Here is a 24,865-nt window from a genome sequence, read left to right as displayed (position 1 = left end):
GATGTGAAGAAAAAGGAACCCTCATGCTCTGTTGGTGGGAATGTAAATTGGTGTAATTGCCATGGAAAACAGTATGGAGGTTCCTCAAAAACTAAAAATAGAAGTACCATAGAATCCAGAGATTCTGTTTCTGGATATTTAGGAAACAAAAAAATACTAATTTAAAAAGACTTATGCATCCCTATGTTTACTGCAGCATTATTTACAACAGGCAAGATATGGATACAATGTAAATGTCCATTGATGGATGAAATGGAAAAAAGACGATGTAGTGTATATATATCAATATATATAGGTAATATTATATTATGTATTATAATGTAACATAGAATATTACATATATTATATATTAATATATATGCCGCATCATATATATACACACACACCATCACATATATACCATGTATTTTGTATATATGTATGTGTGTATATACATATATAAGTGTATATGTACATATAATGGAATACTATTCAGCCATAAGAAAGAATGAGATCTTTCCATTTGCCACAACATGGATTGACCTAGAGGGTAATGACAAATGAAATAAGTCAGACAGAGAAGGACAAATACCATATGACTTCACTTATATGTAGAATCTGGAAAACAAAACAAATGAACAAATAAAAAAACAACAACAAGAAACAGAAGCAGACTCATAAACACAGAACAACCTGGTGGTTGTTGGGGGGAGGTGCAGGAGGAGAGGTGAAATAGTGAAGGGGAGTGAGAGGTACAAACTTACAGCAATAAAACAAATAAGCCATGGGGATGAAAAGTGCAGCATAGGGGCTATAGTCAATAATATTGTCATAACTTTGTATGGTGACGATGGTAATTCCACTTATGGTGGTAAACACTGAGTAATGTATAGAATTGTTGAATCATTATGTTGTACATATGAAACTAATATAATATTATATGTCAACTATAGTTCAATTAAAAATAAAAAAAGAAGTACATTAATTTAAAAATTGAAATGCAATTTTCATCTCAAAAAAGAAAAACAGAGTGAGAGGAAAAGAAATCAAAGGTCCTCGATAGCACTGTTGAACTGCTAAATCAGACCAACACTGAAGTCTTCTGTTTCTGTGAGCGTTCCAGTTACATGAGTCAATAAACAATAAATCCTTTTTATTATTAATAAAAATGAAAATAAATATATACGAACAATCTTTAAGTTGAGCAGAATTAAATTGAATGTAAGCATCTTAGTAGAGTAATGCCTTGGGTCATTAAATCTTTAATGTTCCCTCATAGAACTCTTAGGAAGTTTGTGCACATACTCTGCCTTCTAGAAGACTTCACTCATTCAACGAAAATATGTTGAACCCCTGTTTTGTGTCAGGCACTGTGCTGGGTTATATGGGATATAAGTTATACTGTGTTTATGCTCTGTGTTTATAAATCAACAGTGAGTCAAATAAAACAGAATTGGGAGTCAATACAAGGACTGTTTTATGGAGCAATTTATGTGTAAGAAAAGTCCTGAACGAAGGGTGATTTTCAGGTAAATGCTGGAGATGGCAGGGGAGTGATGGCTAAAGATTGTTCTAGGGAGAGGAAACAGCATATGGGAAGGTCTGGTAACTGTAGGACGGACTTTGGAGTTTCAAACAGTGGAGATACTATTCTTTTTTTTTTTGAATGTTTATTTATTTTTGGGAGAGAGAGAGAGAGAGATCAAGCAGTGGAGGGGCAGATAGGGAGACACAGAACTGAAGCAGGCCCCAGGCTCTGAGCTGTCAGCACAGAGCCTGACGCAGGGCTCAAACTTGTAAACCGCGAGATCATGACCTGAGTTGAAGTCGAACGCTTAACCGACTAAGCCACCAAGGCGCCCTGAAGATACTATTCTTAATTGTAGCTTTTGGGAATGAAACATTAAATATGTTTTCCTGGCACCACTGATTCTCCTTGAAACGATAGTTCTCCACTGTTTTTGTATCTGGAAGAGAAGCTCTAGACTCCTGATTCCTTTTCTAAAGGAGAGCTCACCTCATGGCATATCATTCCAGTTCTGTCAAAATCCCCTTGAGAAACTATGGTTCTGGATCCTTAATCACCTTAATTCCTTTCTCCCAATCAATGGTTACTTTATTTAATTTTTAAAAAGGATATTAATTTGTTGGCCTGTCACATTCTAGGAGTTTTCTTTTTTAAATCACGTAATGTGTGATTTCTGAAGGACCAAACTTTCTTTTTCCTTGAACTCCAAATATCAGAAACCTCAACTGAACAAGAGAAGAACACTTTATTTTTTTTTATTAAAAAAAAAAATTTTAACATTTATTTATTTTTGAGACAGAGAGAGACAGAGCATGAACGGGGGAGGGTCAGAGAGAGGGAGACACAGAATCTGAAACAGGCTCCAGGCTCTGAGCAGTCAGCACAGAGCCCGATGCGGGGCTCGAACTCACGGACCGCGAGATCTTGACCTGAGCCGAAGTCAGCCGCCCAACCGACTTAGCCACCCAGGTGCCCGGAGAAGAACACTTTAAAAAGAGATTTTTGTTGTAGTTGCCTTAACTATATCATTGATGGAATTTTGGTTTTTCTCTTTATTGTCCACTTTGAAACCTCTTACAAATTTTGATATTTTCGAAGTGATATTTTGGAATTACAAATATCTTGCTTAGTCACTTCAGCAATCTTACCAATTTAAGGCATTAGATGTAAAAGGAGTGCAAGACAGGAATAGACTAGAAACTCTGCTGTCGTGAATAACATATTGATGCTTCTAGATGCACAAAGAAGTGTGTTGAAGACACTCTTTCCTTGAACATTGGAGTTTACTGAACATTTTATAAAATCAGAGTTTCATAATACAACTTCTGAAAAGTCTCAAGAGAAAAACGCTCACATTCAATGATTCATGTTTTTAGAAGTTATTAAACATATCGCATGTTTGGGAAGTAATATAAAGACCCCGAATAGGGGTTGAGCATAAGTCATAGAGTATAACCTAACTCACATGGATGTGGTAACTCTTGCAAGAAAATATTAAACATGACCCAAACCTAAAAGACAAAATCAAGCATTTTGCAAAGGTGGTGTGGGGGAGGGTCCAGGATCCTAAAACGGAATCAGAAAAACCAAGTCAGCCCCAACGTATTAGAACAAGAAGAGGAGAAGGTGGCATTTTGTCATTTTGGGGGAGAGAAGGGAAAACGTTGTGGCTAAATACCTTAAAATGCTTATTTGACAGGCAAGCATTGATAGAATCAAATAAAAGCAAGCAGATTTTGAATAAACTATGCTCAGTTTATCTGACAATTTTATTAAAGAGCTATGGGAAATTCAGTTGCCCGGAGAGTGGCCGTCTGAAGTGCGTCTTATTTTGAATAAGCCAATATCAGCTTAATAAGAGTTGACTGGAAATGTTTGTCACATGACAAATGGAAACGATTTTTCCTTTTTGGAGTGTTTTGATGAGCATCAAGGAAGAAATAGAACAGAATGTTGAATTTTCATACTCTTGAGCCTGGATGAGAGATGCTATAGCACTGGCCGGTTCTGGGTAAGTGCTTTCAATTAGATTTCAGTTTGTCACGCCCAGAAGCCACTTTTTCTTGGGTCTCATAATTTCATATCCCTGGTATTGCTGGGATGTTCTGCTATCTGGGTCACATTACTGGCACACAGGTTTCGCTAATGTTAAGAAAACGTTGAATGTATGATTACTGATGCCCGCGGCAAAACTTAGTATATTCATGCCCATAATGTTATATATACCAGTGCTTCTCATCAACTTCGGGCATTAGAATTACCTAGGCAGGTTTTAAAAATGTGAAGTCTGAGTTCCGTTGTAGACCAACTGGATGGATCTCCAGAGCCCCAGGTTTGGGCTTGGTCTCAGCATTCTCGAAAATTTTTTCAAGTCATTAACTGCCATATACTGTGCCTAAGAATGCACATATGTCAGCTACCAAAGTCTTTTAAAAAGTGTGTTTGTGGGAAAACTGTGTAAGTAAATATTGCATGCTCGTATGCAACATGCATCCAGAACTGGGGAAAAAAAAATAACATGTCACATATTTTGCATTCCACGCTTCATGCACCATCATTTGATATTGCTGGTAAGGAGGCCCATGGACTCCTGCGGCTGTTAACATATTATTCCAGGTTGAGTAAAATGTTGGGGGAAGGAGGTCTCTTCTTTCCTAAAGAAGGGACATTTGAGAGACTGGTTTCAGGAAAGCGCTGGGGTAGCTGCTATTTTTCTCCAGGTGTTTGATCCGACTGATGGCCCCTGTCTGAACTTCCTAGTCATTTGCCATTTCATTAGCTGCCAGGTTTTCAATTTCTGCCTCTTGGAAGTTACACCGCTTTGAACAAGTCCCCACAGTAATTGAATTTGCCACAGAAATAGAACACTGGAAAATTTCATTTTCTTCTTCCCTGCATGAAGGCAAGCAAGCAGGCAGGGCAGACACACATACTCCTGCTGGGCTGCTCCTTGCTTCTTCACCAGCTCTGGTTCCCCTCCCTTCCCCCCATGCATTCGCTAATGCTCACTTCCATCCTGCTCCCCAAGCAAGTATACAGTCACACAAAAAAGGCCTGCTTTCAAATCATCTCAGAGTGCATCAGCCTGTCACTTTGTAATTTTCTTCTAAATGCCTTCCACAAATAATGGTTTTCAAAATGAGCATTAACAGGCTTGATTACATGAAATTGTCCTTTTAATTTACACCAGGATTCTATTGATCACACAAGTGCAGATTAAAGTGTTCAATGAAGCCCGTGATGAGGTATTAACCAGCTAAGGGTCCTCCAGGGGCCGCCAGGGAGGCCAGGAATATGCTAGAAGTGTACAGTTATTTCCCCATAATGAAGTGGCACTATGCGAAGGCATGAATCGCTGGCAGGAAGAATAGATCGGAGATGATGAGCTCTTCAAAGTCATTTCTCCCTCACTCATTCAGCCTCATGCCCAGATCCTCTTGCGATTCTTCTGCATTACTTGTCATGAAATGCCAGGATTTACTTAGCCAGCTGATGCAATTTTTATGACCTTATTGCTTTTTCACCATGGTAATAGTTTTGAATCAATTTATCAATCCAGCGGTGCCATCAGACATATTGCCCTGAAGATCAAGTCCGGGTCATTCCATCAATTCACTGCGGTTTACGAAGATAGAGAAAAAAGCGAGGCCGTGCGGGCTATCAACTTCAAATGGCTTAGTAAACATGCCTCAGCTGTTTTAACTGCTTCACTTCTGACTCCGGACCTTTTTGCTCACGGACAAGACCACCCAAGTCCACCCAACAGATCACGGTGTTGGTAGCCACAGCCCCAAGGTAGAGAGGCCTGGTAGAGCAAGAAGCAGCTCTGGAAAGTTCCCAAGCAGAGTGGTTGGGACAGAACTTGGAAGGGTGGCTTGGTCTTGCACACAAACTTGATTGTAGTGTGTTACCCAAGTTACAAAGCTTTTGTCTCACCAGCCAGAGGACTGAGCTGTTGCTCAGGAGAAAGGAAGGGGAGTGTGAGGTGTGCTCCCTCTGTAATAGGTTTTGCAGAGGGGTTGGGATTCATAATCCAATCCATCTTCTCTCTACAGGGGCTGCTGGTCAGTGATAATGGTTTCAAAAGATGAAAAACCTGTAAGTCATTTTTCACAGGATGAGATGTCACTGAGGGCAGGGCACAAAGAAAGAATAGCACACTTATTGGAAGAGATGATCTCTTAAGAAGAGAATGAACATTCCTTGCCCAGGGGAGAGATGGTAGAGATGTGATAGGTGTCAATCTGGCCATGGAGTTAGGTTGCTGGTGTTTGCATGGATAGAACACTAGGTGTCTCTTGGGAATTGAGTTATTGTATTGGCTAGATTCAGAGAATCCTCTTAGGTTGTCTGTATATTCCTTGTATTTATGAATTATGTCAAAATTTGAAGTCCTGCAGTCCAGATTCTGGTAATAAGTTGTTTTAAAAAAAAGTGTGACCAGAAATTTAAATATTACTAAAACATGTATTGTCTGTGAGGCCTTAATAGAGATTAAATGCATACAATAAGCTTTGTGCTTTGCTTGGAAGCTGCTATATTCAGCATTTAAAATGAGATTTGTCAGATCCCGAGCTTATGTCGATTCCATAAAAGTTTAATGATCTACTTCCAGGTCTAGCAGCGTTTAGGATTTATTTACAGTCTTTATTATGAAATTTGTCCAAAATATACACATTCCCCAAAGACTTCTGAGCTCAGAGGCAGAAATACAAATGCACAAACGTGAAATATGGCAGATGGTAAAATCTCTGTTTGCTAGACAGTTTTTTCCTCTTTAATCTTCTTTCTTTCATGTTGTTTTTTCTTCTCCATTTGGTAAATACTGATGGAGACAAGAGAGGGCCTTCTGTTCCTAGAGAATCACTTAGGGGAGTCTGTTGAGCAGATCATAGGAAAAGATCATTGACATGGAGTCCTCCTTTCCCTTGGGTAGTTAGCAAATTTGGAATTGGAAACCAGGATAAGACACCAGAATTTGTGGAATCATGGAATGTCAGTGGAAGAAACTTTAGGGATGACCTAAGGCAATTCCTTTATTTTATAGACAAGGACACAGCATTGGAGTTGGTTGATTGTATATAGTCTTCTAATTACAAAACTTAGATGACTCAGAATCCTTTACTACTCAGCCTCTGTGCCAAAGATACAAATATCTTGCCTCAGAATTCCCTGCCTTCCTCAAGTCCTGCAAATGCTTATATCCGTTTCCACTACCCTCCAAACATGGCAATGTCTTACAACTCGTCATCAGTTAAATTGGGAGCTCTTAAACTTTGAAGTATCTCCAAATGACCTAGGGTGCTTATAGAAACTCAGACTCCTGGGCTTACCCAGATTCTTCTGTGAAACTTCTGTAGGGGTCAGTAATCTGCATTTTAACAAGTACTCTAACTGATCCCAGTGTGAGAGTTGCAGGGTTTGCATGGCTTTAAATGACTTTGCCACTTAATTGGTTATATGACCTAGGACAAGTGACTACATGTCTTTAAGCCTCAGACACATCTATAAAATGGGCCTAAGAGTACCTGTCTTATAGGATTCCTGTGGCGCTGAAGTGATATTATACTAAAAGCACGTAGAAGGCATTTCACTGCTGTGTGCCAGGAATTTAGGTCAATGCCCAATATGCTGTGCAACAGTTAAGAATGGTAACATCTACTTTTCATTTAAATGTAAAATTATCATACAAAAACTCGTTAAGATAAATCAGTAGGGTTCTCACTAAACATTTAAATATCTCTCTGTGAAGTAAAGCAATTCACCGATCATTGTGAAGTAATCACTCTTTCTCTTTTAGTAGATCAGTGATTTTTTTGAAGAAATAGAGCAGGACTTTCATAAGAAATGACACACTCATGTCTGGTGGGGGAACCTAACCTACCAGTTCATTCACGTGTTCATCCCTCCTCTTCCAATTCTAATTATAGTCTTCCACTGAAGCATACCTAATCTCCACATGGTCATCCTCTACCCTTTCTTCTAACACTCGTCTCTCCCTTGCTCCCTCTTTCACAAAGCTTTGTGGTTGCCTAACCCTTTCTGGAATCGAATGACGAGTACACAGGATTAGGTGTCCAACGATTGTGACTGACGAAACTTCAGGAATTTGGATGAGGTAGAGATTGTTGTGGCTGGAACAATTAGTGAGGCCTTTTGGAGATGGTGGGAATTGAGATGGTTCCTGAGGCACCAAGGAAGGAGAGGCAGGATGCTGAACACTGAGAGGACTCACATAGAGATGAGATTGGAAAGGTAAATCAGGGTTGGCTGGGAAAGGTCTTATTTAACTGGAAGCAAAAATGAATCAGAGATTAGAAAAAAAGTTCTCTAAATGAATGATTTTCTTTTTTTAAAAAATGTTTTATTTATTTTATCTTATTTATTTTTGACAGAGAGAGAGAGACAGAGCGTGAGCAGGGGAGGGGCAGAGAGGGGGAGACAGAGAATCCGAAGCAGGCTCCAGGCTCTGAGCTGTCAGCACAGAGTCCGACTCAGGGCTCAAACTCACAAACCCTGAGTTTGAAGCTGAGCCGAAGTCGGACGCTCCACTGACTGAGCCACCCAGGTGCCCCTAAATGAATGATTTTCAAATTATATATAGTAAAACTCGAGTTATTTATCAGCACTTCAGACATTCTAAATGGACTTTGTTTAAAAATGTGTTTTAATGATTAAAAAGCCTTTAGTGGAAAGTATACACTCAAATTTTGTATTTGCCATCTCATAATACAGTACATATCACTTTTGTGTTCTTCTCTTATGACACCAGTTTATTAATTCCGGTGAGGCCTGAAATAGTACTTCTATTGGCATTTTGCCTGTATGCAGAAAGTCACATGAGATTGCTAAAAGAGCTAATATAAAATTTATGCCCTTCTCAGCTTCTTATCAGTGTGAATCTGGATTTTTGTTTTCTCAATAAAGTGCAACAAATAAATTTGCATGCTGCATTTGCAAGCTTATGCATGCATATTGCATGCTTATTTGATAAGAACCAGCTATCATCTGATTCCTTCAATTGAAATTTTTTGTATATTTCTCTTATTGATCTACTTAGAACTTTCTCTTTATTTTATAAATATGTTTTGGGTGTGAGTCATCTAGGAAAGAGCAAAATAAAATTCTGCCACTAAAACATGTTGAAAGCTATAGCCCAAGGTCGTCTAGTCTCTCTACTGAGTATTAAAAGGATAAAGAATGTATGGAATATCTTAAGTGCTTATTTGCAAGAAACTTTTAAGCAGTGAAATTACACATTTATAGCTGGAAAAGTCTGATAGTTTGTGGATTCAAACTATGTGGAGAGCATGTTGAAGATAGCTAACTGCTTGACTTATCTGGGAGGGGAGAAGTGTTTGGATGAGAGTAATGGTGACAGACATAAAGGAGAGGGAAGTATTACTACAAAATGATAACTGACAGTTTATGGTGCTTACCAGATATTGAGAGATTGAGGAGAAATGGATAGGAAGAAAGAGATGCCCAGATTTTGGAAAGGATCTTCAGAAGGACAGGACCAGAAAAGTGGGAAGAGTCGGGCTTGAAGGGCTGATGACAGCTTTAGTTTTAAACATCGTATTACCAAAAGTCTTTTTTAAACCTCCCAAATACCATGACCTGTACTACAGATAATTATGGCCCAACACTGGATTTCCAGAAGGGATGCCCAAAGGTAGATTGGGACGTGTGTGCCAATAGAAACATTTGTCAGAGTCTTTAAACGACAAAGTCCCTACACAGTCTTCTGAAAACATACGACCCATAGAAAGGAAACTGGAAGGTAGGGAAGGTGCATAGGAAGAGATAAAAATAATAACGTTGCCAGCTGACATTTATTGAGGAACTACTATGTATCAGGCATCATGGTAAGCTTTTTCTAGAAATTATTTCTATGGGCTAATTATTATTTTCATTTTACAGTTGGTAAAATTAAAATCCAGAGAATCTAATGAATATGTTCAAAAGCACACAGCAATTCAATAGGTGGAGGCAGGATTTGAATTCATTTCTGGCTGACCTCAAAGTCCATAACGTTTACCCTTCTGCTGACAACCTCTAGAAGGAGATAGAAAGCACACAAAAGTAAGAGTTGGCAGACCATTTCAAGGACCATAGAACTGACATTGTTTGTTGTTACACAGTTTGAACTAGCCAAGAGACCCCGGTTTACCTAGAAAGGCTACATCTGCAAGATGTAAAAACTTCTTTCTTGGATATACGTGTACCTTTTCACTATGGTGAGCTCAAAAGTAATAGCTTTTCCAGTCACGACACTTGCAATTTGGCTGGAGGATGTGAAAGGCCCTTCCTGGACTACAAGCTCAACAGCTGTTCACATTTACACAGTAGGTGAAAATTTATATTTAAAAAATAGTGGCTCATAAAGAAAGAATATGGGACAATGACAACTACAAAAAAGGGGAATAATTATATTCATGAAAAATGAACTGGTGAGTGATACATTATTTTTTTTAAGCAAAACGTGTTACAGCATTAAAAAAATGGTGTCTTTAATTAATTCTGCCTAACATTAAAAGAGTAAGGTCACCCATACCAAAAATTGTTGAATAAAGCAAAAATGTGTGAAAGATATACTCTTTGGTGTTACTCATAATGAAGAAGGGTTCTCTCCTGGTCAATACACCACCATTATTTCTTAGTTAGAGATACTAAGATTGAAAATAGACAATGGTTGTAACAACTTAATGTGATTACCACATAAAATATACTTTATTGGACAGAGATGATCCAATCATAAACTAGAGTTGTTTCTAGAGAACAAAAGTGATTACTTCAATGAGATATTTTTAGCTAGAGCTAAGGGGTTCCCCCAAGACAGTTCCTGTGCCCATTTATTTCACCTATAAACAAACTAATGTATAAATTGCTTTATGCTTGACAAAGGACTTTCACATGCATTCTGGGTTGAGCAAACATTCCGTTCTGCAGACAAGAAAATTAATATGCCCAAGGCAGAGCTAGTAAACAAGATTTGAATCCAGGTTACCAACCTGAGTTCTCTGCCACCAATTCTGCCCAGACTCCCAGTTGGGGGTCCTTTTCAAAGAACTGCTTGTGCAGGAACATTGCCTAAGTTGCAGATGGGAATAGATATGAGGCTAGGCAAGATGTGCCTCACTTTCTGCTCCCTTTGGAGTTGACTAGGGAAGAAGGATGACATATGGATACCCAGGGATGGTTAAAACTTCCCTGTCTGTGTGAACTGACAGTTGTGAAGTGATTTTTTTAAACATTTAGAGGAGAGGCTGAGCGCAGAGCACATGAGGGAGGACAGAGGGGATTGTCCGTGGCTTCTCCAGCTGTCAGAGTCTTGCTGTTCTTTGGACTTCCAGGCTCTTCAAGGAAGCACAGCCTCCCTGGTATTCCAAAAGCAAGTATGCCCTTTGGAGGGTTTCCTCCTCAGCGTTCCTTTCAACCACAGAAAATGTTCTCCTTGAGAAGAGTTCTTTACCAGTGAATTATATATTACTGAGTTCAATGCCATGGAGTCTAGGGAAAGACATAGCATTTAAACTCTGGGGTGCCTGGGTAGCTCAGTTGGTTGAGCGTTTGACTTTGGCTTGGTCATGATCTCACCCGCGCTTGTGAGTTTGAGCCCTGCGTCGGGCTCTGTGCTGACCGCTCAGAGCCTGGAGCCTGCTTCAGATTCGGTGTCTCCCTCTCTCTCTGCCTGTCCCTGACTTGTGCTCTGCCTGTCTCTTTCTCTCAGAATAAATAAACATTAAAAAAGTGAAATAAACTTGGCTTTAAAATGTGGCTAGAATCTTGTGAAGCAGAATGGAGGACAGAAGGGGGAGGTCCAACATACTGTGTCAGGGGAATATGAATAAAATCCTATAAATTGGAGTGAATATTGTGCCTCAAAGGTATAGTGAAGAGCTGGCTAGGAAGATGGGTAATAAGGCAATAGGATTCAAACCTGAATCTCAAGAAGAGAAGTATGTTTGATTTGATAGACCAGAGATACATCACAGGTGACTTGACAAGCAAGTGGAAGTATTTTCGGAGGATGAGTCTGGCGTGATGTTTATGATGGCCAGGAGCTTGGGGGGTAGGGCTGGGAGTGACTTGGGTCAGGAGCTAGGTTGTGGAGGAATGTGCCATTCTGGGGATGAGAAAACCAGCAAGGAGCCTGCCATAAGGATCCAGGCATAAGATCTAGCGAAGCCAGTGACAGGAAGGGTGGGGGCAGGGAAAGCAAATCTAATAGGTTTGTCAAAGGAAAACAGGTGCACATGGAAAGAAAGAGTTCAGGGAGGAAGAGAGAGATAGAAGGTAACAGAGAGAAAAAGTAGTAGAAACTGAAGTGCCCAGACTTATGGAGGATTGAGTCTTAATTGGTGTTAAGAAACAACTTTATATCAAGTTTTAGAAAGCATGTAACATCAATTAATTCAAAGTCCAGTGCATTAAAAATGCTTTCTGCTCTGAAGAGCCATTCTAACCTTTTTAAATTAATCAAGTCTTCAACAGAACGATTGACTAAAAAACCCTCCTTCTTCTGAGCTCTTATTGCTCTTTTAATATGATTTTATTATAAAATAAAAGATCAAGTGTCATGTTTTACTCTTTTATGACATCCTGTGCTTATCATGGTACCTGGTAAGTAATAGGCAGTTCAATAAAGGCTTGTGAATGAATGAATGAGGTAGGAAAGTATGGTGTTCAGATTACAGATGAAGGAATCGCTCACTAAAATTAGTGGAACTAAAAGTATATGTCTGAAAGGAACCCTAGGAAATCATTTTTAAGCTCAAATTCTTTTTATTGCAGGCAAGAAAATGGAGAAAGTGTATCTAACTTCGTAACATTCCTGGAAAGTGGTAATTCAACCTCTGTTTTAAACACCTTTAGTGAAAAGGCAGCTTACTGAATTTTTGGACAAGTTAATTGCTACCAACTTCTTCCTGTGTTGAGCCCAAAGACTCCTTACTAACTCTACTCATTGCTGTTAAAATGTCCAATGGCAAATGGATCAACTCTTCTCTTTGTTTATTTAAACATAGCTACTGCGAGCTTTCAACACCCACTTTTTAAACAGTGAAGTATAATATTCTTCATTTTTGCAACTCTTTTCCATGTTTACTGGTTTTGAGATTCCAGTCACCTTGGTTGCTCTTTTCTGGGTGAATTCTGGGTTAATGATGTCCCTTTTAATGGTGGCAGTGTTAAAGACATTACTTCTGATTTGGTTTTGGCAGGAAATAGTCAGCAGAACTATAAAGTTCTTTTTATGAACACAATCTTTTTCTTAATACATCCTATGCTTTGTTAACATTTTCTGTTAACTCCTTGAGCTTGAGGTCAATAAAACTTCTGACTTTTCTTTGTGTGTGCTATGATTGTACAATTGTTTTTCGCTGTTAGATTTCTTACTGTATTCTGTTCATTATTCTAACCAAGTTTTGAATCTCAACCCTATCATTCAATATCCAACATAGTCTCTATGAGTTCCTGCTCTGAGCCTTTGAAAACTTGATAAGCATAACATAATATAACCTCAAATTACTGAGGAAAATATTAAATATTACACTATCAAGATTCATGTTTGTTTTGCTTACCATTGTATTTCTGACATCTAGTATAGTGCCATATTATTGAAAGTTTAATAAATATTCAAAAATTACAGTGTTATCAGATATTTAATAAATACCTTGAATAAATAATAAATACTGAAAAGCAGAGTTCTTCCACTAAGTTGGTTATAGTCAGTGAATGAATCAGCACTTTTAAAATACTGTCATTTTACCAGGTATAAACTATGAATACAATTAATAGCCACTATCCTCCATATTTCTTGCAAAGATTGCATGAAACGTTTTGTCAAATGCACTGATTTAACAAAGCAATCTTTCTGTATTAGATAGTTCAAGAAACACTGGTTCCAAGAGATAGGCAAAAAAAGAAGGGGTGAAGGATCAGAAGTGTTTGGACAGACTTCTTTTAAACCCCTCTAAGAGATCCAATACGCATTATCTTATTAAAGACTCCAAGAAAACCTAATAAATAAATCAGAGTAACTTGGTTAAAGTCAGAACGTCCCAGACTTATTTACCATGGAATATTTTTTTGTTCTTGTAATAGCTATTAATAACGGGTAGAACATGGAACAGGTTTTGAAAGATGCTAATACACAACTTCTCTCAATTAAAATGAAAATGCAGTTTGTCTGGAATGGTGTGCTGTTCCTAAGGCCATGTTGACTCTTCACAGTTGCCCATTCACTCATGAGCCAACAAACTGCATCTCAAACAAACAGAATAAGATGTCCAAAAGTTTGGCTGGAGTTGACATCGAGCTCATAGATTTATAGCAACATTTCTGCTCTGGCTTCACATCAGAATTACTGTCAAGATCTTTAAGAAATCTAGATGCCTCCAGTGCAGTCTTGGAGTTCATGATTCCATAAGTGGTTGGGGCCAGAGATACCCAAGCAGAGTTGTTAACTCTTGGGGTACAGCTTGGGGGCATCCACTTCTCTTGTTGAAAGTTGAGATATCACACTTTCCCTGTCATCCAGAACAATTCCTATTTTCTACAAAGTTTCTCAGAGACCTCCAATAATGGCTGGCAGGGACTTGAACACATTTAGAACAAGGCTCTCTGTTCTTTCCATTTATCTTGGTCTTTAATTTTCTCATCCCAATATTTGCTCTAGCCTGTCCAATCAATCCTCCTCCTTGACATAGAAGATAAAAGCAAAATAAAAATTGAGTAGCTCTGCTTTCTCTTTGTCATCTGTCAATGTAATTACATTGATCCTAAGAATCATATCTGTGCCTTCCAAATCCTAAAACAGGCTCTTTGTTTTCTATGACATATTTTGCAAGTTTCAGTACATTCTTGGGACTTAGCCTTCTTGAATTATTATTCACTCTTCTCAAATATTCCTCTGTGTCCATTCCTCCCTCATTTTATATATGTACACAGATGCAATGATATTTGAAATGAAATTTTCAATTGGTATTATGAAAGAAGCATTAAAATAGTTTATGTTCCTTATTAACACTACCAGAAGGCATTTATTAAGAACTTCTTGTTTGCTTATTCATCTATCATTGTAGCATGATGTGCTATATCCTCTATAGGAAGAACAGGAGAAAAATAAAACTAGAAAAAGAATGGATCACAGAAATAATGGCCAATGTAAAGTATAGGAATAATAAGTTACTTTAAAATCACTTTTATCGGCAATTAAATAAATACAGAGCAAAATTGCTTATATGGTGTTTTTCATCTACCAATGGCACCCCCACATTGCCTTCTGTTAGGGTCAGAAGTTGTTAACGTGTATTACAAGAACTTTTGAGTTCTGTCTCCTGCTTCCTTTATGTTCTCTTCACTCCCTGTTTCATTCTCTCTTCACCCATTGCCCTTCACATACTTTCACTAGGTGCCTGGATAATTGTTTCTTATCCTCTGAGTGTCAACTTAGACATCATTTCCTTTGTGAAGCCCGCCTGGATACCAAAGCTAGGAGTCTTTCTCTCATGTTCTCACGGCAGAGGATACTTCCCAATTCCTATCATTAATAGTCTGTTAATCTGCTTTTCTCCCTCACTGGAACATTAAAGTCGGTGTTTCATTCATTGTTGTATCCCCAGCACCCAGGACAGCACCTGGTACAGTATTCAATAAATACATTTGGAATGAATGAAAGAAGAAATGAAGGCACTATATCTTCATCTTCCTGGTAAAATATGGCTTTGGATGTATCAGCAGCTTGGAGCCAGGAAATCTGAGGAAGAAAAAGCTCTCTTTAAGCATCCTCAGCAAAAATGCAAACGGATATTCTCAGCTCTCTAGCTGCAGATAATACAAGAGACAGGAAGTATATTGTGTGTTTTTTCAGCTCCCAGCTGGAGTTGGCGATGCAAAGACTTTCAGAAAATAATTTTGTTATTTGTAAACTGAATGTGATATGGAAGTAAATGAGGAAGAATAAATATGGAACTACACAATGTGGTTTTTACAGTCACTTTCGGGGAGATAACTACACTGTAAAAAAGGATGATGACACAAATGGGACAAAACTATTAATTTTTTTCTCCTCACAAGATAATTCAAATCCAGAGTTATTCCATACATTAAGCTGTGAAATCTGCTCTCCACAGCTTTTTGAATTTTTTTTTTTTGTTTTTGTTTAGTTTATGTGAGTTTTCCTTCTGGCTTATTCATGAACTCATGTGGTGTAGTCATCCTTCATAAGGGAAGCGTAGCTTGATATCACCACCAGAAATAAACAACTCAGAAATAGTTTGGAATAAAAATGCACAGTACTTTCTAAAATGTACATATTAATATCAGTATGTACATGAAAACATGAAATCATGAGAATTATTATTCATAAAATATGAATTAATACTCCATTTTTTAGGTTACCATGAATCTGAGAACCTGGGTATTTTTGAGAAATATCTTAAGCCTGATCTACTTTAAGATTTAATAATAAATGAGAAAGTAACCTATTTCATTTAGGCCTTCTGCAGTGAAACAAGCCTCCCTATACAGAAACTCCCATTGCCATCTATAAATCAAGAATCATGAACTCAGCATCTCTAGGATTAGGGCCCTCAGCCACCTACGTCTGGGGCCCAAGCTCCTAGCTCAAAGATAGGTACACAGAAGGAACTCAGTAAATGTTTATTGACTATGTGAATGAAGTCTATAATTGTTCAGTGTTTGTGCATCACAGGGGATTCTTGCTGGGGTTATTATGGTTCTGCATATCTCAGGTTCCACTTGACCCCACCCCATTGGTTATGTTTCCAATCAATAGTTATGTACCAGGCTCTTCCTCAGCATCTGGGTTCTCTTGGAGATACTGTTGCCCATCCTGTGACCACTAGGTTCAGTGTGCTTAGAGAGATTCTCTCTCCTTGAGAATTAAGAGAGCAAATTCCAGAAGGTTCTCTGGGAATGCCTCAAAAGCTAAATTATGCTTCCGTGTTCTGGTCATCTTCTCTCACCTATGACCTTCTCCATGCTCACCTTTCTAGTGTTTTCCTCTCATGCCTTTGACAGAGGTACCCTGTCTCCAAAAGCAGAAGGTTATGTGCTTCTCTCTCCTTTTCCTTTGACTTGGAATATTCTCTTGGTTTGTTTGCGACACTTACACATGGCATCTTGGCGCTTCTAGTGCCCCCTCCCTCTTAATTCCTTCTTCCTCAGGCTCTGTAGCCTTTCTTCTGCTTCATCCCCACCCGCGGTTGCGCCCCCCAATTTCTTTAATTCTCCCTTCTCACCATCATCAACCCCTTTTAAAGTCATCCTCCAGTTGCCAGTACCTTTCATTAAAGCCTATTGAATTTGTGTTGCAGCCCTTTCAATGCATTTTTGATAGTTTTAAAGTATACATTTGCCTTTGGAAATCAACATCCATATATTTCATCTACTTGCAAAAAATACATTGCAAATTCCCACTTTACGTTGATCACATATAATTGAGGTGGCTGTTCTAATCTCAGTTAACTCCCCTGAATGCATCATCACTATTTTTGGAAAGGGGGTATTTTATTACATTTTCTTTGAAAAGGGACATACTAAGAGGAATTTCTTTGAAACGGACAATCCAATTTTTTTTTTAAAAGATAGATCTATACGTTATGGGACAGTATCTGCTGAGCCCCAATGCGATTGTTTGAGATTTAATTAATATCCTAAATTAGTGTCTGGTATGCTTTATGTGTGGGTTGAAGAGAAGAGACCAATTGAAATCTTGGTCAGTACGAGGATTTATGGGTGTATAAGACACAGGGAGTTTATTACTGCCGCTATATCTGAGGTGGATGCTTTCGGAAGCAGGATTTCTGGCCAAAAGCTACATCATATACCCTGGCAAATATGCTTCCTTATTTTGTCTCTTGACTCTTCAGTCCAAATGAATCTAAATTAATTGCATTTTTATTGATTTTATTCGTTTGGCTTAGGAGGGTCATTAGAAGGGGATCATTTTTATTTTTATCTTCATTTTGAGATGGGTCTCAAGGCCACTTGTAAAATAAAAGGCACCAGATTAGTGGCATTCAAGATCTCATTCTGAAGTCTTGAGTAGTAAACAGGGATTTAGAGGAAAGTGGCAGGCCGGGGAGAGGTATGTTCCCTGCTGCTGTCTCTGTGAGGACAGCCACACAGCGACAGGGTCCTGCTTTAGCTTCTGATAGATCTCTCCTCTTCACATATGTCTGAATACATTTAATTTCTCAGACTGCTCTCAAATTTTCTTGGATTTGCTCCATTTTCTTTGTCTTATTTTATTGAAACCTAGTTGGAAAAAAGTAAATAAAAAGAGATAACAAATGAAGATTTTAAGACATGGCACAGAGGGAGTTAAAGAATATTAGGCCAAGTATTACTATTGAAAATAGGTAAAAGAAGAGGAAAAGACTGGAGAGTGCCTGGAGAATTTCAAGGAAGATTTGGTGATGATTAGGCTGGTGAATGACTGGAGACAAAAAGAAGATTCTGGAATAATAAGTGGGAGACCAGAGAAAACTCACCTTGCTGCTCTAAAGTGATGAAAACAAAAAGGTGCTTGCTTAGGCTAAGGAGAACCTGATTTTAGATGGGGTGGGGGAGGACATAGAGAGAGAGAGAGAGAGAGAGAGAAGGAGGCAGAAAGAATGGTATTATGATTTAATACACCAAAAAATGCTTTGGAAACAATAGAATTTTTTTTCTTCTCGTTTTTAAGAATAAACTGAATAGGAATTGATACTTGCAGTAAAGATAGAAGGTAGAGAACAATAAGGAGGCCAGCAAAGATGTTTAAAATAGTGTCATCTAACCCTGTGACTATCTAGTTAGCATCTCAATGTTATGGAGTCCTTCTTGGGTTGGCAGCCTCACACGCAGACTCTGAGGTGAGGATTTGTGTGAATAGTGCAAAGTGTTCCTGGGGAAGACTAACAGGGGGTTTGGGAAGTGGGAACAAGAAGAGAAGGAAGCTGAGCAGGAGTGCGATAGCAAGCAAAATTTCATCGAGGGTGACCCCTCAGGGGTCTCTGAAGCAGCACTGGTCACATCTCAGAATGGTCCCATCAGGGGCAAGGGAGCTGCAGTGTTTATATTTTACTCTACCTGTGGCCCTCAACCCAGGATGATTCATCCACTGGGAAACATTTGGCAATGTCTGGAGACATATTTGATTGTCACGCTGGGAGGAGTGTGATACTGGTATCCAGTGGGTGGAGGCCAGGGATGCTGCTAAGTGTCCTACAATGTACAGGACGGTCCCCATCCTCCCCATAAATAATTATCTATCCCCAAATATTAATAGTGCTGAGGCTGAGAAACCCTAGCCTACGCCCTTCAGGGCTACCGCCAAGATGGACACTTAGGGTCCTACAAAGCCTTCCTGGTAGTTTGAAGGCAGCAGGTGATGTTGAGAGTGAAAACCCACCCAGAGTCCATGGTCATAAAAATGGCAAAGGGATTATAGGGAACATGGGCCAAGCACTGACAAGATGTGTTACAGAATCGTGGAAATTTATTGGCATCTTCACTTAAAACAGTATGTCTGTCTTTTCCAACCTTATGGCCTTCTCTATCTCAACAGCCTTCTGATCTATTTTATTCTGTAACCGGGAATCCAAACAAATGGAACAGTATCACTGGGTTGGATACACAAGTTGAGCCACCTCCCTTAATGCCAAGGCAAATGTTTTTTGACATTTTCTTTCTGACTTAAATAAAGAGCCGCATTTTCACTCATCTTTTGCTCTGAGGCCAGGCTAATATCTCCTGAAAGTATTCTAAATTGATACTCAGTAGCTTTCTAAGGTCATTTAAATTCCTAATGAAAAGTCACTCAAGGCCATAGTACAAAATAAATACATTGTTATTGATCATGCAATAAGGTATTAGGCTAATTTAATAAGGCTTCTCCCTGAGATGTACTTAATTCACCGCCATAGTCATTTCTCAGCCATCAGAGATCCCGCTGTTTTTTCATGGTCCAGAAATAGTCATCTCTGATTTGGCCTACTCCATGTTGCCACCTGGATATCCCAGGATGCCTCATCCCTGTTAAACTTCTTTTCCCTGTCGGCAAAGTACAGTGACAGAATAAGGATTCATTACTCTTGAAATGACCCTTTCCACAATATCCTCTTTTTATCTCCTTAATCAGCAAAGTGGTGCTCTGAGAACTGGCAGGTTCACTGCCTGGAGGCACATTTATTACCGAGACACAAGCTGAATAATTGTGTATTTACCAACTTCAATTTAACCTCACAACTTGGCTGTCTCTTGCGACAAGGTGAGAAGTAAGGCCAAGGTGCTCCTCTCCTGTAGCTCATCAATAACTATTCTCTTTCAACCACAACTATTTTCATTGTCACCTTTGTATGCCTGAGTTGTTCTGCTTTAGCACATCCTTTTTATCTTCAGCAGAAAAGGAATTTGTTGCCTTGGTCAAAGCTTCAGTTAAGACTTCCTTAATTAAAAAGTAGGGTTAAGGAAGGTACCCTACCTTTTTTTCCTCCCAGGAAAATGCATGTCAGTGTGCAAGAAAAGAAGGGATTGATTTATTATTTTTTTAGAGAAGAGATGATCAGCTGTATGCCCCAAGTCAATATTTCACCTGTTTCATATGAAAAAATATTGAAAATTATAGTAAAAGTATGATATTTAAAAAGTGTATGCTCCTTGGGGCGCCTGGGTGGCTCAGTCGGTTAAGCGACTGACTTTTGGTTTCGGCTTAGGTCATCACCTCATGGTTCCGGAATTCGAGCCCCACTTTGGGCTCTGTGCTGACAGCACAGAGCCTGCTTGGGATTCTCTGTCTCTCCACCCCTCCCTGGAGCTCGCTCTCTTTCTCTCTCTCTCTCCCTCGAAATAAATAAATAAACTTTTAAAAAAAGTATATGCTCTTTGACCTAGCGATTCCTAAAGAAATAATGGGAGTGTGCAGAGACATAACTATAGGTGTATTTGTTCCAGCATGACTTTGAATTGAAAATAATAAAGAAAAATAGCTGGGATGTCCATTAATACATGATCATGGTGATTTCACACAATGAAAATTAAATGTACTTTTTCAAACGATATGGTAAGTCCATGACTATTGACATGGAGAGGTGTCCATGAAATGTTAAGTAAAAAAAGGGAGTTTTAAAAAACTGTTGTATGGACATTATTCAATTGTATAAAAGAATTTTTTATTTACATTAAAAATATGGATGGTTGTTCACCAAGCTGTTAGCAGAGTTTTTTTTCTGAGAAGCAGGATCACATCGGTACTCAACCGGGGACAATTCTTTTTGTCTGGAAGTGTCTGGTGGCCTACTGTCACAACTGAGGGTGGTGCTCTCGGCATCTAATGGGTAGAGATGAGGGATTTTGCTAAGCATTCAACACACAGGACAGCCCTCATTGTGCCAATAATGCCAAGGCTCAGAAACCCAGGATCAGAGAGATTTACACTTTCTGTTTTCATGCTCTTTGGGGTTGTAATTTTGGGCAACAGTCTTGCTTTCCTTTTATTTTACACAAAATTAATATCGTTTCTGTTTGAGGAAAAAATTCCTGATATAATATAGTTAATTTCTTTGTAAATTTCAAATATGACACATCAACTGATAACTTACATAACCTTTCTTGAGGTAACTCTTAGGTCACCGTGAAGTGTGGATATTGGCAGCAATAATAAAAACATGTATCCTAAAACTCTGTCTTTTAGGGAGGTAAAGTGGTTATGAAGGAATTAAAGGTGAAACTGAGCTACAGGCAAACATCATAATTATTTTTTAAATGATTATTTCATGCAGCACATTTGTAATCTCCTTCCCCATCTGTGGACTATCTTTCTTGCTTATAGTTGCTATGTGTTCAGAAGATGCATATTGATTTAAATAACAGATAAAAATCCATATAGAAGAGTGTTTATTGCAGCACTACTAATAATAAAAAAATTAGAATCAACCTAGCTATATGTCAAAAGGGGAATATTTAAGCAGATTTTGGTATATTTATGTAATGGATTACGAGGCAGTCGTTAAGAAAAAGATGGACCTCTATGTCCTGACATAGGACCACATGAGGTCCACAATGTACTGTGAAAGGAAAAGAGCAAGTTGCAAACAAACATGTCCAGCATGATCCCTCATTGTAAATATATACACATATAAGGTATATATCTGTGTGTGTGTGTGTTTGTGTGTGTGTGTGTGTATGTGTGTGTGTGAGAGAGAGAGAGAGGGAAAGAGAGAGACTATGTCTTCTACAAACACAGGGAAAAATTCAGGAAGAATTCACACCAAACTTGTAAAAGGGGTTACTAAGACCCTAGAGTTGCAGGGGAAGCTATGGTTTTGAGTATGGGTTATTTTACTTTATTGCACTTTCATACGTGCAGAATTCCTAAACCAGAGGTACATACAAAAGCAATGGGAATTGTTTTTTTGGACAGTATTTGCCAGTAAAAATAATTGGGAGTGGAATATGTAAATTATCTATGTAAATGCGTTTTCACTGAAATTTAAACATTTATAAGTTATTAAAGCATCTTAGGAGGATGGATATAGGGGTTTAAAAAATGTGCTGAATGGCGTAATTCTTTCCGTTTTCTATCTGGGCACCACTAGTGGGTAGAGGTGACATTTGCCAGAGGAGACACTGGGGATGCTTAGCATGATGAAGCAATAACAATAGCCAGTGTCTACCCAGTGCTTACTATGGGCTGGTGAGCACTGTCACAACAACTCCATTAAGGGAGTTCTGTTTTATTCCCATTGTATAGCTGAGCAAACTGAGAGACAGTGAGGTTAAGTTACTGGCCAAACAAGTAAGGAAGAGATCCAGGATTTAAATCTAAGCAGCCTGGTTTAAGCTTATGAATCATAATGGTTGCACAGCCCCGATTATCTAAAGCAAAACTAAAGTGACAGGTCACAAAACATGATAACTAAACCTGGTACTGTGATGTCACAAAAACCAGACTGGGGACATTATTGCAAACTGTCCTGCGTCAAGCAGCACCAGATGACCAGCATAAGAGCTCCTTTGATAAACTCGGGAGGTGAAAGTAAAGCATGTGAACCCTACGGACACTGTCACCTACTCCCTCCTGCTGTAGGTTTGTTTTAAGAAAATCTTCATTCTTCTATTTGACCTGATTGAGGCAGAGTCTTCAGCAGCACAGAGGTAATTGAGATTTAGAAAGACGGAGTAGAGCCTCCCAGTATGAGGAGTTAAACCAGGAGAGCTCTGTCATCACCCCAATCAATATTCCTCCTTGTCAGCAGCAACCCCAGACTGGCAGAGACATTTTTTCCTCTGAATTCAGTTTAGCATCAAAGTCCTAAATGATGCATAGAATTCTGTGGCCAGCCCTCTTGCTTAAATGTTATAATCAGAGGCAGAGCAGACGCCTTTCAGCTCATGGAGTGTGGAGAGGAACCACAGGCGAGGGGTCTTCGTTTTTCTGTTTTAGAAGGGCAGCACAAACATGCCTCTGAAAAGGCTTTCATAGTCTCCCACTGTGAATAGAATTTCTGTGACTCTGAAGCTTCTGGGGGGCAGACTATACAAAATACATTTTTTCCCCTCCACACTCCTGTTCTAGGCTTGCCAGAAAGACTTAATAAAAGTCTGTAGGTGGTCATACGAACTGAATTGAAAAGAGGAGCTTAAAGATGGTTTACTGCTTGTTGACTATGGAAGACTATGGAATGGTCCTCAGCTTTCAAGAATGCCATGTTAGTGTTCGTTTTCTACTTCAACAAATATTGGCATTTCTTCATTTCATCTTATCTTCTGAAGAATATAATTAATGGAATTTGGTGAAAGCAAAGAGTAAGATGGTTAGGTAGACAAAAAAAAAAAAATTAAGCAGACGATTCTGCAGCATTGTTTGTCAACTCGGTGTCTGCAAATTTGGTGACTGTGTTCTTCCTAAAATTCCTGTGTTAAAGTCCTAACCTTCAATGTAATGGTACTGGAGATGGGGACTTTGGGAGGTGATTAAGTTCAGAGGAGGTTGTACAGGTGCAGTCCTCAAGCTGGGATTAGTGACCTTAGAGGAAGAGATACCAGAGTGCCCTCCCTCTCTCTCTCTCTCTCCCCCACCCCTCTTTTTCTCTCTCTCTTGCTCCACTCGTATGCACTGAGGAAAGGCCATGTGAAGACGCAGTGAGAAGGCAGCTATCTGCAACCCAAGAAAAGAGACCGTATCATAACCCGGTCCTGCTGGAACCTTGATATTGGACTTCCAGTCTCCAGAACTGTGAGAAATAAATGCCTGCGGTTTAAGACAGCAGTCTGTGGGATTTGGTTATGGTGGCCTGAGCAGACAAAGATAGTGCTTTGATCAATCACTCATATTTCTGCCTATTACATGAATTTTTAACCAAGACTCTCCTGATTATGCTAAAAAAGTTTTATTTTCTGTTCCAATAGATTGATTTGAAAACCAGCCTCGTAGTGATAGTGTCAGTATGACTGTAGGTTTATGGCCCAGTCTGAGAGGGTTTAGGTAGATAGTCATCATGGCGATTATTCCCGACCCTGGCTCCCACTGGGACTCTGTACTCATAAATGCACTTTTGCTTCACTGCACATCACCTTAAACGTCTTATTGCATCTTAGTTTTTTGTTTCAGTTTGTCTGTTTATGTATTTTGATATATGTGACCACAACAGTTTGTCTTTGATTGTCTAGAAAACTGGGACTTGTAATTATCTTTAATCAAAGTTTAGCAACACTGAAAAGTTGTTCCACAAAGAAACCTTATAGCCCTAAGTAATTTTGTTATTAGAGTATGAAAAGTAAAGGAACTTCGTACTCATAGGGTAAGGAACAAAAAGAACTGGGGAGAAGAAAAAAGATGAAATAGAAAACAAAAGCAATGAAGAAAGCAAAACAAAAAGAGGCAAGAATAACAAATTCAAATACTTGATTCTTTCAAATGACCAGTGAAATTGATAAACTTTTTTGAGAATTATTAAAAATAACTAATCTGTGTAATTGTTGGCAGTGTGGTGCTAATGTATGATGCACTGCATTTATGGATTATCAGGTACCCTGGGATGGAAACCACTTGCTGGATTTTTTTCCAGTAAGATATGTGGAAATTTATATGTCTTAATAATCCATTAAACTGTATGTTTCCTTTAAATGTCTTCTTCTTAGATGATGCTTCTCTAAAAACAATATTGTTTAGTTAACATAATGCTAATAATAGAAATGAAAAATAAAATTCTTATCCCTCTTAAAAGAAAAAGAGTAAAAGCATGCAAGCAGGATTGTACAATGTCATGAATGAGAGAGGTGACATGAATACAGACACAGGTGCATTTAAAGTGTTATAAGAGAATACTACATTCAACTCTACAA

The 24,865-nt window shown here is 38.7% G+C and overlaps 1 long non-coding RNA gene across 1 annotated transcript; it reads left to right on the top strand.

Moving 5' to 3' along the window:
• Window positions 1–22,519: 22,519 nt before the first annotated feature.
• On the top strand, window positions 22,520–23,799 carry LOC123595746. Its single transcript, XR_006711357.1, has 2 exons — window positions 22,520–22,675; window positions 23,647–23,799. It is a non-coding gene; the product is annotated as an uncharacterized LOC123595746 (long non-coding RNA).
• Window positions 23,800–24,865: the final 1,066 nt, after the last annotated feature.

Source organism: Leopardus geoffroyi, chromosome B1 (assembly GCF_018350155.1).
Source record: "Leopardus geoffroyi isolate Oge1 chromosome B1, O.geoffroyi_Oge1_pat1.0, whole genome shotgun sequence".
NCBI classification, from domain to species: Eukaryota; Metazoa; Chordata; class Mammalia; order Carnivora; family Felidae; genus Leopardus; species Leopardus geoffroyi.
This window is presented reverse-complemented; position numbering and strand designations above follow the sequence as displayed.